We start from the raw sequence: 15,206 nt of genomic DNA, 5'->3' as shown, positions 1-15,206 counted from the left end.
TATGTAGCTGCAGATGCATGCTAGGCTTCAGGTTAGGGCCTTGCAGGTGTAGGCTGTCCATCCAGGGAGGCCTACACGAATCACGGAAGGCCCCCTTTGCAGAGTTGATCCTAGATATCCTGATTGGAGACAGCCAGGGCAGGAGAGTAGCAGAGCCGAGTCCTAGAGCTGGACAGTCAGACGGTCGCTTATCCCTTCCGAGCATGTCTGCGCCAGGACCTGGAGCCGTCTGGCAGGAAGGGGTGGTTTCCATGGGCCTAGGATATCCTGCCATATACACCTCTGTGGGGGGCTGGGATAGATGGGTCTTGCCTGCTCGTGGCAGGGGGTTACAATGGCAAGATATGAGCAGTTGTAACCCAAAGGACATAGTCCTACACCCTGTCAATGACTGTGTTGCTGGATGCATCTTGGATTCTGGATGTCACCTACGGCAGGCTCTAAGTTCAATCTCACTATCAGAAAAAAAATCTATACATGCTCAGAACACTCAACTCTCCAAATATTTTGTGTCTTCGGTAAATGATATCTGCAAGGCACAGAACACACACACACACACACACACACACACACACACACACACACGGTGGGGAAGGAGAGGGGGAGAGAGAGAGAGAAAGGGAGAGAGGGAGAGGGAAAACGAGGGAGAAAGAGGGAAGGAGGGAGGGAGGGAGGAAGAGAAACGTGTGCAGGTATGCACACATACGTTTTCAGAGTGGGCAGAGCAGGGCCTGGCGGGTCAGGCAGGCAAGTGGCACTGCAGAAAAGCTGGGAAAGCCTGGCTTCAGGATCAAGCCGGAGGCTTCCCAAAAGCCTAAGCAGAAGCCACACTGGGTGGTTCTTTCACAGCTTCTTTGGCTGTTGAGCTAACACTCTGGAGGCCATAAATCTTTAAAAATACATTTTGGCCCAGGGTCTCCCCACCCTCTAATTTTTAAAATGGTGTAATTTGCAAAGCAATTTAAGTCAGATGTTTCTCGTTGCTTTCCACCAAGTCTGTCCAAATGCTGTTGTATTTTCCTGTCTGCCACGGTTCTTTTCCAAAAATATTTCTGAACAGCCTCATGTGCTTCCATGGGGACCGGACCATTCTAGAAGCCTTGGGGACAGCTTTGAAACTTAGAGCTGGGGTCGAGTCTCCCGTGCTGGAATCAAGCACCCAGTCCGGAGTCGGGACCCAGAGGTCCCGTGCCCAACTCTCCACAGTGATACTCTTTGTGTGAGGCAAAGCCAGGTGGCCAGCCATTGTGGTCCTTCCTCTCCGGCAGCATCGGCACCCCCTTAAGAATTGGAAGTGAGTGGAACTGTTAGCCTCTTGCACGCTAAGTCCTCAGTCTACACTGAGCTGTCTCTAAGATCCGGAAAGTGCTCTAATTCTTGGGTCCCACTCCAGACTTAACAAAATCTGGAGTCTTAGGCTCAGTTTAAACAAAGCTTCTGGAGAACTCTAATACAATGCTTCTTTTCCCTCCTCGCATCCTTCTCTTGTCTCTCTCTCTCTCTCTCTTTCTCTCTCTCTCTCTCTTGTCTTCTCTCTCTCTCTCTGTCTCTCTGTCTTTCTCACTCTCTCTCTTGTTTTCTCTCTTGTCTTCTCTCTTGTTTTCCCTCACTCTCCCTCTCCTCTCTCTCTCTTCTCCCCCTTCCTCCCTTTCCCCCTCCCTCCTCTCCCCCCTCCCGTTGAGCCTGGAACCCAAGGGCTCTTGTTTTAGGCTTGCCTAGTGTCATCGAGCCACACCCCAGCCCTGAAACTCTCTTATGTCTGTGCCTCTTACATTCAGGCTTCCTGGGGGAAAGAGGAATCCTTCCTTTGTGCTGGGCAGTGGCTGTTCCCAAGCAGCTGCCACAGCAGTGGCTCTCACCTGTCCCATGATGCTTCACTGGCACTGACAACAGTGCCCAGACAGTGGAGTTAGACTGCCTGAACTAGTCGTTTATGTCCCCTTGACCTCAGGAAGCCTGTGCCTCGATTTTCTCATCTGTGAAATGGATGCAATAATGGTAGCTGTCCTGCAGTGCTGTTGGATGCTATCTGAGTTAGATGCCGGGCATGCTTAGCACAGAGATGCACAGTCAGTTTGTGTGGGGCACGAGGGATGCCATTTCTGTGTTTATTATTATCGTTCTCGTTAGAGACCTTTACTCAATGTGATGAGTCAGCCGGACCTAGACACTGTCCTGTCCATCAGTCACCCTTGCCTACACCCCACCGCCAACCCCCACCCCGAGAGGCACAGCGGCTTCTACAGGAAGCTTTGCTTTCTGACATGCGTATTCTCCAGAGCAGTATAGACAGACCCCAGTCCTGATGTGCAGGGCTGCCCTAAGCAGGCTCCTTGCCTCTGACTCAGTCATTGCCCCTGTACACTGGATAGTGCAGCCAGACCTAAGTCGCCCAAGCAGGACTCAGGATCTGAGCTTCCTAATTGTTTCCAGTCGATCTTTCTAGTGTCTCAGCCTATCTATCTATCTATCTATCTATCTATCTATCTATCTATCTATCTATGGTCTTATATAGTCCAGGCTGGCCTCAAACATGCTTGCATAGCTGAGGATGGCCTTGAACTTCTGATCTTCCTCCCTCCCTCCCTAGTGCCTGGATTATAGGAGTATGCCTACTTTTATGCTTGGCTCTTGTGGTTCTAGGGATGGAACCAAAGCTTGATGCAAATTAGGCTAGCACTCTGTCTTCAGCCCACCAGGAAGAATATTTTTGTTTTGTTTTGTTTTTTGTTTCTGTGTTTTTTGAGACAAGGTTTCTCTGTGTAGCCCTGGCTGTCCTGGAACTCACTCTGTAGACCAGGTTGGCCTCGAACTCAGAAATCCGCCTGCTTCTGCTTCCCAAGTGGTGGGATTAAAGGCGTGCGCCACCACCGCCCAGCCAGGAAGAATATTTAAGCCACTTGGACCTACCGCCTTTCTCTGCTCCTGCATTGCTTCCGTTTTACCTTCCTTGCCATAGTCAGGGATCTGTGAGACAACCTTTCACCCGTCTGTCTGTCTGTCTTCTGTCTTTACACCTTCCCCTTGCCTTCCTGGATGCCTACTGTCATTATGGCATTTTATCATTACTGTCCACCCCGTCACCAGCACAACAGCCATTCCTCCCAACAAGTATCTGCTGAGGGCCGCCATCCTTTCAGGTGTGTGCCAAGAGCGTGGTAGTGGACAGCTGCTCCTGCTATCCTGAGCTTCCAGGCTGGGACAGTCAGTTGATGCTGGCCCTGTCCAGTGGCATCCCGCGTCTCTTGGCCCCCAGGCCTTGTGGACAGCAGGGAGCTTGCCGAGCATCCAGCCTTCCCCCACTTCCTTGTCTTTTTTCTGCGGGGCCACACACAGGCCAGCCGGGATGCACTCAGGTGTGACTAAGTGGGCAATTATTCTTACTTAAGTGATGCTCGGGATTGCTGCTGAAACTGCACAGAAGTTGGTTTTACGGCCCCGCCACACGGAACAGCCTGTTCCCATCAGACTCTTTCCAGGGAGTGTCATGCTACTGTCCCCAGCAGCCTGGCTTGCCGTGAAGCCGGAGACAGTGCCCCCCCCAACACACACACACAACCAGAGGTATTTTGAATGGGTTCTGAACGTTCTGGAGTAGTGGGGTACCCGATATGGGGAAGGGGTGATGGACCTCCTTCCCTCTCTGAAGCAGTTGGTTAAAACAAGCCTGGTTTGGGGTCAGTTAGGCTGGGTCTCAGACAGCTGCAAACCCCGTGGATGACGTGACTTATCGTATCCACACCTATCTATGAGCTTAATTAATTAATTTAGGAAACACGGCCAGTGACAGTTACTATAGTCACTGCTCTGCCAAACTATCCGACCAAAGCAACTTAAAGGAGGAAGGGTGTTACAGTTTGAGAGGCTCCCGCCACATTTGGTCCCTGGGCCTTGAGTATGCTAAGTGGACACATGCATCATCCTTCTGTCCTCCCTCCCTCCTTCCGTCCTCCCTCCCTCATCCGCTCACACCCCCATTCTCTCTTCTGTCCTCCCTCCTCCTCCTCCACTCTTTTATCTTAGGGTTTCTGTTGCTGTGATAAAAGGCTGCGATGTAGAGAAAGCCAGGATACTTGCTACTTCCAAACCTCGGGCTAAGACACACAGCTGTTTGCTGACCGAGTCACAGCATGCTCAACCTGTCTTAGTTGGGTCTCCATGTGGTGGTCAGTGACCACAGACAGCCCACAGCCCAGACGCTATCGCTGAGAAAAGTCAGGGCAGTCACTCAAGGCAGGAATCTGCAGGCAGGAACGGAAGCAGAAGCCATGGAGAAATGTGGCTTAGTGGCCTCCTCCCAGGCTTTCTTATACCGCCCAGGACCACCTGTCTAGGAGGGACACCACGGCAGTGAGCTGAGCTCTCCCTTAGCATGAAAGTGCTGTCCAGCACAGCCTACGGAGCAGTGCTTCTCGACCTTCCCAATGCTGCGACCCTTTAATACAGTTCCTCATGTGGTGACCCCCCTCAACCATAAAATTATTTTCATTGCTACTTCATAATTGTAAGTTTGCTGCTTTGGGGCATTGTAATGTAAAAACCTGTGTTTTCTGATAGTCTTAAGTTAAATCTGTGAAAGGTCCTTTGACCCCCCCCCAAAGAGGTCTCATCTGACAGGTTGAGAACTGCTGTCAGAGCGCTTCTCCATTAAGGTATACCCTCTTCTCAAATACGTCTGTTTGTTTCAAGTTGACAGAAGCCAGCCAGCCCAGTTGACTCCTTATCAGCTCGCACACAAAATGTCACTTAGTAAGCCGCAACCTTTTCTTTTTTGCTTAACCCCAAGATCTCATTATTAATATCACAATATAAACACACTATAGCTTTTAAAGTACCACAGTTTAAAACGTGATTATTTAAGCCGGGCCGTGGTGGCGCACGCCTTTAATCCCAGCACTTGGGAGGCAGAGGCAGGCAGATCTCTGAGTTCGAGGCCAGCCTGATCGACGGAGTGAGTTCCAGGACAGTCAGGGCTACACAGAGAAACCCTGTCTCAAAAAACTGGAAAAAAAAAAGAAAGGTAATTTAAAAGCCCAAGTTTTCTTTAAAACTCAAACATCTCTTCAGAAGAACTGTCCACTGCAAATTTAAAAAAAGAAAAAATAAGTTTTATACTTTCTAACTCCAAGAGGGAACAAGCCCAGGCACATACATTTAAATCAGAACAAAGGTGAAGTCTAACCATGTAAGGCCCATCAGAGTTCTGGGACCCCAGATCTCCTGGACTCCAAAGGCCTCGAGCGGTTCCACTTCTCTGGCTCTGCCATCCACGGCACCCGGAACATGCCTCACAGGCTTAGGCCGCTCTGTTCCACAGCTGCTGTTGTCTTCAGTGCTTGTCCCATGGTGCTCCTCATCTCCAAGATCCTAGGTCTCCTGGGCTCTCTCTTCTGGAACTTTAAACCTGCCACTTGGTGCCAAGCCTCAACCCCTCTCCACAACCCCTTCAATCCTGGGGTTTATCAACTTCGGCCGAAGCAGCACATTCACCAATGGCCTCTGCTGGCCTCTCACAGAGCCAAGACTCAGTGGCACCCGAGAAGCCTGTAGAGACACGCTGCGGAGGACTTGGCCTGGATGACTCTGGTCTCTTCATAATCACAGCTGATTCTTCACCCTTAGCTGACCAGTATCTGTTTTCACAGCAAAGCAACGTTTTAATTTTAGCGGTTCTGGTCTTTTGTAAATCACAGCTTGATTCTTGAGCCCCAGTTGACCAGGAACGTAGATTATTAATTTAAAATATCAAAATAATAATTCAAAAGGAGTCTTTGAGGGACTATCAAACTTCCTCCTGGACCATCACGAGCCCAGCCTCCGTTGCCCCCACTGCTTTCGGCTTTATTAGGTGTCCCCACAGTTCATTAAGCTCTGAACATTCGATGCCTTTTCTCCCCCTAGGATCTCCCACAATCCTCCCCCCCAAAAAATCATGGTATCAGGCATGTCTCAGCATGTCCCAGGAAGTCAGGGATGGGAGCTTCAGGCAGGAGCTGATGCAGAAGGAGGCGTGCGCGGCGGCTTACTGGCTTGCTCAGCCTGCTCTCTTCCACCATCTGCACCTGATTGTTACCCCTCCCTGTGAGCTGGGCCCTTCCATAGCAATCATTAGTCAAGAAAAGGACAAACAGACTTGCCTGCAGGCAATTTTACAAAGGCATTTTCCAAATAAAGATTTCTTCTTCCAGATCTGGCATAGTGGTGTATGCCTTTAATCCTAGCACTTGAGGCAGAGGCAGAGGCAGAGGCAGAGAGGCAGAGAGGCAGAGAGAGGCAGAGAAGCAGAGAGGCAGAGAGAGGCAGAGAGAGGCAGAGAGGCAGAGAGGCAGAGGCAGAGAGGCAGAGAGAGAGGCAGAGAGAGGCAGAGAGGCAGAGAGAGGCAGAGAGAGGCAGAGAGAGGCAGAGAGAGAGGCAGAGAGGCAAAGAGAGAGAGGCAGAGAAGCAGAGAGGCATAGAGGCAGAGGCAGAGGCAGGTGAATCCCTGTGGGCTAGAGCCCAGTTTGATCTACAAGGACAACCAAGGCTGTATACTGAGACCTTGTCACAGTCAAGCAAGCAAACATTCCTCTTTGCAGATACGTATAGGTTTGAGTCAGGTTGTGGTTTAATAAGTGACTATTCCTTCTCCTCCGCACCGCCCCCCCGCCATTGTTCCACTTTAAAACTCTTGGAAATTTCATAAGCTATGCCTGTATACACTATATCTTGACTGTATCCAGTCCTGTGACCCTTTGTCACCCCACCCCCCACTGAACCCCTTCTTCCCAGCAAGCTCCCCACTACTTGCACATCTTTGATTTGCTGAGATGAGTTAGGATCTATTGCTGAGTGCGGGCGGGGTTAGTTACTGATGTACAGGCCTCCTCCCAGGCAGCCCCACCTGCCATGCTCCATTCTTATATCTTACTGTGGATCTTAAATGGACACAGAGCTGTGCACATTTGAAGTCATTTCTGGTTACAGAACGAGGAAAAAAAACAAAACAAAACAAAAAACAAAACCTCACAAGATCAAACAGTTCAAACCGCTCGTGGTACAGATTTGGAAACTGAGGTCCAGAGAGCGGGCATGGCAGTGGCATGGTCCTATCATTAATCCTGGAAAAAGACATTACTAGGAAGTCTCATTGGGTTGGGCACAACTGTCCCTCAGCCTGGGGCCCAAACATCACCTCCCCAAATTGACAGTGTTTATGTGGTGAACGATTTTCTGACGTTTGGTTCTGTCAGGACTAATTTTAGCATTTCTAAAGCTTGGTGGAAATACAGCCTCATTACTCCAGTGCCAGTGTGTAGTTTACTATTCGTATATTCTGAGGTTTATCATTTTAGTCATGTTTAACACGGCTGCACCAGGCATGCTCTATTAAATCCTGCTTCTTTTACATTCCTGTCCGGAATTATTTATTCGGAACAATTTCCACCCTATCAAAAGACACAGCTAATGCTGTGTTTTAATGTGTTATTTACACACAAAATAACCTATTTACAACTCAGTGTGCGCCAGAGGGAGAATGGATGGGCCCGTTCCCTGCATTCTGTTCTATCGGGCTTTAACAATCTGGAAAGCTAATAGAACCATTTATCATGGATGGGGAGGGGTCAGATAATTTACTTTATGCTTGTGGTCAGGTCCCACTGCCTCTGATCGGGGGAACATTTGGAGGATAATGAAGTCGAGCCTGGCATCTGAATGGGTGTGAGGTTGGCTTGCGTGTGTTTGCGGGGTATGGCCTGGATGTGCTGATGGGGGTGACCCTGTTTCCACCCTCTAAGAGCTTTTCCATTGGCAGCGACTCCCAGGGCATGGTGATAAATCCCATGTGGGGTGGCAGGGGTGGGGTCTGGACAGGAGGGGCAGTGTCTGGGCTGGGTGTCCCCAGCTGGAAAGGAAGAAGGGTGACCCAGAGGAGCAGCTTCTTCAGAGCTCCTGGACTTGACAGTAGCCAGTGGACCCACATAACTCCTTGGTCGGGGTGTGACCCAGAGAATAAGCCCTAAACTGAGTTAAGGGTATGACCCTCAATTGTCTGTATTTATTTATTTAATATTATGCATCCTTTCACTTATTTAATTTTGTGTGTGTAGCACATGTACATATTTGTGTGTATGTGTATATATGTGTGTGGTATATACGTATACACATTTGTATATATGCATCTGTGTGGTGATATGGTTTGGTGCATGTATGTATGTGTGTGCACATGTTTGCTTGTGTGTAGGGGGTGCACATGCTGTGGAAGCCGGAGGTTGGCACTAAGGTGTCTTCCTCTGTTGCTTTCCTCTCTGGTTTTGTGAGGTTCGTTCTCTCACTGAATTTGGAGCTCACTAACTCAGGAAGACTGGCTGACCATCCAGCCCCAGGGATATTCCTGTCTCTGCCTCCTCAGTGCTGTGACTAAGGCATATGCTGCCAAGCCTGGCTTTTATGTGCTTGCTGAACATAGAACCTGGGTCCCCATGCTTGTGGGGTGAGCGCTTCACTGTTGCTCCATCTCTCCAGCTCCTAGGTGGTCTTTGAATGGACGCTGATGGATGAATGGAGAAAATAGGTGGAGAAGGAAAATCTGTCTTGTCTCTGTCCCCTTGTCTCTGTCCCCAAGAACTTACAGTAGGCACAAAGAAAGGCAAGACTCCCCTTCACCTGGCAGATCTGGGCATCACCTACTGCAGTGTGGCCTTGGAAAACAGCAACAAGGCTTGGGGCACACTGTCCCCTGCTGTCCCCTACCCACTTTGTTCAGTTTTCCACTATGGGAGGTCTTACACACTCCAACCAGTTTGAGGAGCATGGGGCCACTGTGGTGTTTAATCTTGACTGCCAACTTGACAGGATCTAGAACGGTGTAGGAGACAAATCACTGGACACGTCTGTGAAAGAGTGTGTGTACTGAGTTAACTGTGGATATACCCATTTCATGGGCTGGCATTCCTGAGCACCAGCATGCACTGCTCTCCACTTCCTGACTGTGGATGCCATGTGACCAGCCACCTCCTGCTCCCACCGCTGCGCCTTCCCGCCATGATGGTCTCTCCCCTTGGGATGGGGGCCAAAGTGCTACCTTCATTCGGTATTTGTCAGAGACACAAATAAAGTAGGGTTTATGAAGTGTGGCCTGGATGTACTTCCCTGAGGGACTGTGGAGCTGGGAGCCGAGGCTTGTGCCTTCTCCCTGACCACCCCACCCCGAGTGTTACAGCAGCAGCGTTCGCTGAATCCGAGGGAGCCTGATACCTGTCGCCAGCGCTCTCTCCCCCCTTTCCCCGGGTCAAACCGGGGCGGGGGGGGGGGCGGGGTGCCCCTCCCACAGCGCGACCGCTCTCCCACCCTCCCCCGTCGCCTCTCTCCCTCTCGGGGGAGGGGGCCCGGGGGCGGGGCGGACTGTCCCCAGTGCGCCCCGGGCGTCGTCGCGCCGTCGGGCCTGGGGAGCCATCGGTTACGCGTCCCCCCTCCCGGGGGACGAAGCCGAGCGCACGGGGTCGGCGGCGATCTCGGCTACCCACACGACCCATCTTGTAACATGGACCTTGAACCTTGGGGACCCGCCATCATCATCTCAGACATTGCCATCTACTACCTTGGAGGGCTAGGATTTTATAAATAAGGAGCGTGATGTGTCCCGGCAGCCCCTGGCTCACGGTGGATGTACGATAGACAGCCGTTGCTGCTCAAAGCGCCGCTGTTATCACTGGCCTGTGATGATCAATTCGAGAGCCGTTTCCTCAGAGTAGCATGTATGTTCCTGATAAATATTTGAGAGCGATTGAAGCTGAGTCTTCGTCGTGAGCAGCAGTCCACACGTGGTTTATTATGATGTGTAACCCAAGGAACGGTGTGGGCAAAAGTCCTGGGGTCTGCCTGAGCTCCTGGGTGTCTGAGGCCCAGGTGCCTAGTAAAAAAATACTAGCAGAGAAGTGGGTTTTCCAGTCTGGTTGCAAGGCCTCTCTTTGCTCCTGACCCTGGCACAAGCTCACATCGGAGGCTGTGTCTAGTGGTCCTTCCTGGATACATCTTCCAGCTGGGGCCAGCTGGCCCCCTCTGCCTCCTCCTAGGCTGAGGAGTCCTGTCTTAGAGCACTGTCCTTGGCTGGTTTCCTGTGAACAAGGATGCTGGCAGGCCCTCCCTGCTTGTAGGTGATGAAGAAGCTGTTGTGTCTAGGGGGAGGGGTTGGGAAGTCTGTGACCCTGGCAGTTAGTGTGTGTTCCTCTGCCAGTGTGAACTTCGTAGGTGACCCTGGAAGTGGGTGCTTGAGATTTGAACTCAGGACCTCCTACATACGCAGCAAGCACCTTTGCTCCAAGAGCCATTTTCCTAGCTTGCTCCTTCCTCCGCTGGGTCTTTTAGAATGAAAGAGACCCCAGATACCCCGGGTCCAGGGGATAAGCCTGATTTATAAGCAGCCACAGAAAATATACATGGGCAGACAGACATGTGATGTGGCTGTTGTAAAGATAAGTAACGGCAGTTTCCAAGCCACTTAAACCCTTCCCTTTGGGGTATGAAGGGGTCTCTGCAGACGGTAAGTCTTTATCGAGAAATGCTTACTCATAAACAGACAGCCTTTTATGGAACCTCAGCAGCGTCTCTGTAGTGGGAGCTGCAAATCACCTGCCCAGCATCCATCCATGCTGTCCCAAAGTTAGGGCTGGATGGAGCATCAAGCTAGACTCCAGATAGTGACATGCACCACTCCACTTCCCCTTCCTCCACCCATACAGGGATCTTGTTGCCCCATCGCTAGCTCAAGCCATCTGCTGTGGCTCCCAGGTATCTGAGTTCTTTGGTCCCATGTGTCACCAGCCTATGACTTCAAGCCTCCTATTGTACGTCCGACAAGATTTCTTTGTTGGTGTGTGTGCGCGCGTCACAGGTGCGTGAAGGTGCATGTGTACAGTCATGCATTTGGAGGCTAAGAGATTGACATTGGGTGTCTTCCCCCAGACCCTCTCTCAGTCACTGAACCTGGAGCTCACTCATCTGGCTAGGCTAGTTGGCCAGTGAGCCCCAGGGATTTCCCCTGTTTCCGCCTTGCCAGAACTGGGATTGCTGGTGTGTGCCCGCATGCCTGGATTTTTATGTGAGTGCTGGGGATTGAATTCAGGTCTTCCTGCTTGCCCATCTCTCAGCCTTGTACCCACAGAGCCATCTTCTTAGTTCCCTACATAGCCCTCTTGCTACCTCTGCTTTTCACAGTGTTCCCCAAGTGTCTTTTGTTCCTCTGTTCCCAGGAGAGCTGTCCAAACACCCTCTCTATTGTTACTGTTCCCGAACCTGCCATTGTGGGGTACAGACGTTACACCTCCTCCCAACGTGGCCGCTCTGGGTAAATCTCCTTTTTTTTTCCTGCTTTTGATTATTAATTTGGCTGTCTTAATGGGTTTCTCCAGGACAGATGGCAGACTTGCCTTCGGGGATAAGCTGGAGTCTGCGAAGACACTTGGAGGTTGTGTCAGTCTCCCTGGGCCTCCCTAGCACCACCCTGGGGTTCGTCACAGTATTTCCCAGTGGTTCCCCTAGAGAAGTGGTTCTCCACCTATGGATCCTAGCCCCTTTGGGGATGAGTGGCCCTTTCACAGGAGTCACCTAAGACCAGCAGACAACACAGCTACTTACATTATGATTCATGACAGTAGCGAAATTACAATTCTGAAGAAGCAGCAAATAGAATTTTATGGCTGGGGTCACCACACTGTGTATTACGGGGTCACAGCATTAGGGAGTTGGAGAACCACTGCCTTAGAGCCTTTCCTGGATCTCTCAGTGTCTCCCCGGGGTCTCTTGCTATGCTCTCTATACTCTGGCCTTCCATTGTTGGAAGTGTTTGAGCTTCTTGTCACCCCACCCACACCTTATTGCCCATAACTCACCCAAATGACTCCCTGAGGTCCCTGAGGGCCATTGGAATGGCCTGCCATCTTTATATTTTCATCAGCCATTTCCTACCTAACACGGCACCCCTCCGCCTCTTCAGCCCACTCCTCCTCTACTGAGTCTCAGGGTTCTGTCCTGGGCCTCTGCCCCAGACCTTTGATACACACCTGCTCTTTTGGACACCGAGGCCCTGCCCTCTTGCCTGTCTGACACCCCCTTGCTCTTAGCCTAGATGGGCCTGTGGCTGGGTACTAAACGCTTCATTTCCATCCTAAGGGAGTATGGCCACCAGTCACTCGTCAGTCGCTGTATAGAGCAACTGAAGAGTCTTGTGTTCCAGCCAGGCCCAGGTCTATCAGAGTCTCCTCTTATCTCCTGTAGACTCATCCTCAGATACTCTGGATGGCTGGTGTAGGAGAGGGAATGGGAGCCAGGTCTGATTAGGGTCTCTACCCTGTGCCTCCACACTACCACCCCCCTGTGCCCCCTGCTAGTCTCATGTGTGCCTCTACCCTTCAGAATTGGCCAAACCCCAGTGCCTGGCTTCTTATAGAGAAATCTTGAGAAAAGCTAAAACTTCCAGGAACCCCAGATCCATCCTTTGGGGTAATAATGTCCCCCTGTAAGCTTAGGTTTATGTGTGTCTGAATTAGTCAATTCCTCTAAAGGAATGGATAGATAAAGTTTCCCAACCTTAGTTGTCTCCTGCTGGAAAGGCCAAGGATCAGTTGTTCAGTCCCCAAGACTGGATGTCTCAGCAGGCCCAATCTGGTACTCGAGTCCCAGGGAAGTCCTAGAGATCCACTCTGAATTAGGAAGAAGTGGGTTCTAACATCAGGAAAGGAACGTCTCCAGGATAGGACGGATGAACTTAGCCTCAGGACCGAGGGCAAACGGGCAAAAGGCAGAAGTCTTTTCTTCTTGCGTAGCCTTTTATGTGGGCTGCCAGCAGAAGGTGTGGCCCAGATTTAGAGTGGGTCTTCTGACCTCAAATTATCTGGATTAAGGGTGGGTCTCCATACCAAACGATCTGACTGAGAAAAATCCCACTCAGGTGTGCCCAGCTGCCCTGGTTTTAGTTAATTTCAGATGCTGTTGGTTGACAACCCAGCTATCACAGAGCTGGAGACTCTGCCCTAGCATTGATGAACTAAATCTGACGCTGGGACCTCGGATTTAGGGAGACTGGTTCTTCATCCAAGAAAGAGTTGTCTCTGCCACTCCAGGGGGCTGGCAAGGAGTATAGAGATGGCAGGGGTCTGTGTGTCTGTCCTCTCTGCTCTCTGTCCAAAGGAGGCTCTGATGCTACAGTCAGTGGGCCAGACCCAGGCTTTGGCATCCTAACAGTATAGGGTTGATGGCACAGCAAACAGGGAGAAAGTCGGGCCTCGGAGGTAGGACCTATAGCTCCCCTCTTACTTCTCAAGCTTACCTGATACCCTACCTTGAGCTTCTAACCATCCTAGAAGGAATGAAGATATTCCAAAGAAAGAGATACCTGTACCCGATTCGGCTAGCAGACTATTCAAACAATGGACCCCAAGCAATTGGAATTCCCCCCTCGCCCCCCAGAGTTTCATGGTAGGAGAAGGGAAAGGCCAAGTGCCCGCCAGGCGAAGACCTTGTCCGCCAGGAAGAGATTTCGTACAGTTCTGACAATGTATGCAACCACTGAGATGGGAGCTGAGGCAGAGAAGTCAGGATAGCCTTTCTTTCTCTGCTTTTTCTATGACCGGTTTGTTTAATTGGCCTACAGAGGACTGGCTAGTGTTGTGAGGGCCCAGCCTTGTAAGGAGCTTGCTCAGTCCCAGCAGATCTGAGCTAAAAGGATCCTTCCTCTGCCTTCTGTGTCTCCTGATAGACGGTCTGCCTCTTCCCATTCGCTGGCTCCTTCCAGGCCAGATCCGATTTGTCCAACTGTGTTTAATTCAAAAAGGCGTTTGGATGTTTGTGGCAGGCGGCTGGTCAGCATGCTGCCAAGGCCACCCGGCCACCAAGTGCTTTAGTCAGGACTTGAACTTGAGTCAGCCTGAACCCTCTTAGGGGATGCCTTCTTCCTTCGGGTCCCACTGCCACTCTACTTCCTAGGACAAACGGACAAACTGCTTCTGTAGAGTGGCCGTGAACCCTGCCCTCTTGTCACTTCTCATTCCCCTGTATGTTGGGGACACACGCAGCTTGGTTACTGCTGAGTGTAGCGCTCTGAGGAAGGCCTAGGACATTCATCTATTATTCAAGGCCCTTGGGGAGTGGAGGTTAGGGCCCCAGGATGCTTTTTTAAAAATGTGTTTTAACTAATTAATGAGTTAATGAATGGAGGCTGTATGTGTGCGCATGCGCGTGTCGTAAGTGTCCACGTGCTCCCGCTTGTGTGGCTAGCTGGCTGGCCTATCAGTGACCCCAGCTCTGGGGTTGCAGGCATCCCCTGCTGTACTTGGGTTTTTAACTTTTATGTGTGATGATGGACTCCAGGTCCTCATGCTTTACCAACTGAGCTATGACTCCAGCCCCATTTTGTCCTTTGAGGTAAGGCCTCTTATATTGTCTTGACCTGCTTGGAACACAGTCTGTAGATTAAGCCTCCTAGAAGGACGATTCTTCTGCTTCCCCTTCTGAATGCTAGGATTATCCACATGGACCCCACCCTTGGCTCTAAGGCTGTACTGTTCTTTCACTCCCTACCCCCGTGTGTTTGGAGGCATCAAGCAGCCCTCCCCACCCCCGCCAGGTGGAAAGTTGCTCTTTAGAGCTGAGTGACTTCCAGGGAGTGGCTTACTCCTTGAGAATTGTGAGGTGTGAGGGACAGAGGTGGTGTCACATTTTCTGCCTCTCTTTTCTTTTTGCCATTTTTTTGCCAGCAGCTGAATCCCAGCACCACATTATCCACTCTCCCCACCCCCCACCCGCCACCATCTCAGCCTCTCAGTGTGCCGGGTTGGGAGACAGACTGGGAAGCCCAGGGAGAGGGCTTCAATGTGGTAAGTGCTGGGAGAGGAGAGAGGTCCTTTCTAGCTGCTGCTTCTCCTGCCTCGGGAGAGAGAGGCAGGGGAGTGTTCTGGACTAGGTGGGCCTGTCTGAGCTGAGTCTGGAGGGTGAAGAGGCGAGCTAGAGTTAGAGTCTTATTAGGATTTCTGTTTCTGTGATAAAATGCTGCCACCAGAAGCAACCTGGGGAGGAACGGCTTACAACCCTCAGGTCACATGCCATCACTCAGGGAAGGCAGGGCAGGAACGGAAGTAGAGGCCTCGGAGGAACACCCGAGTATTGGCTTGCTGTTCATGGCTTGCTCTGTTAGCTTTCTTAAACACCCCAGGACCTCCCACCCAGGACTGACA

At 51.1% G+C, this 15,206-nt stretch overlaps 1 protein-coding gene across 1 annotated transcript in view; it reads left to right on the top strand.

Annotated features, from left to right (window-relative positions):
* Positions 1-15,206, top strand: part of Gli2 (GLI family zinc finger 2) — a 225,992-nt gene that overhangs the window by 53,217 nt on the left and 157,569 nt on the right. The window lies entirely within an intron of this gene.

This window comes from Mastomys coucha, unplaced genomic scaffold (assembly GCF_008632895.1).
Source record: "Mastomys coucha isolate ucsf_1 unplaced genomic scaffold, UCSF_Mcou_1 pScaffold1, whole genome shotgun sequence".
Lineage (NCBI taxonomy): Eukaryota > Metazoa > Chordata > Mammalia > Rodentia > Muridae > Mastomys > Mastomys coucha.
Note: the sequence above shows the minus strand (reverse complement) of the source record. Positions and strands in the feature narration are given on the sequence as shown.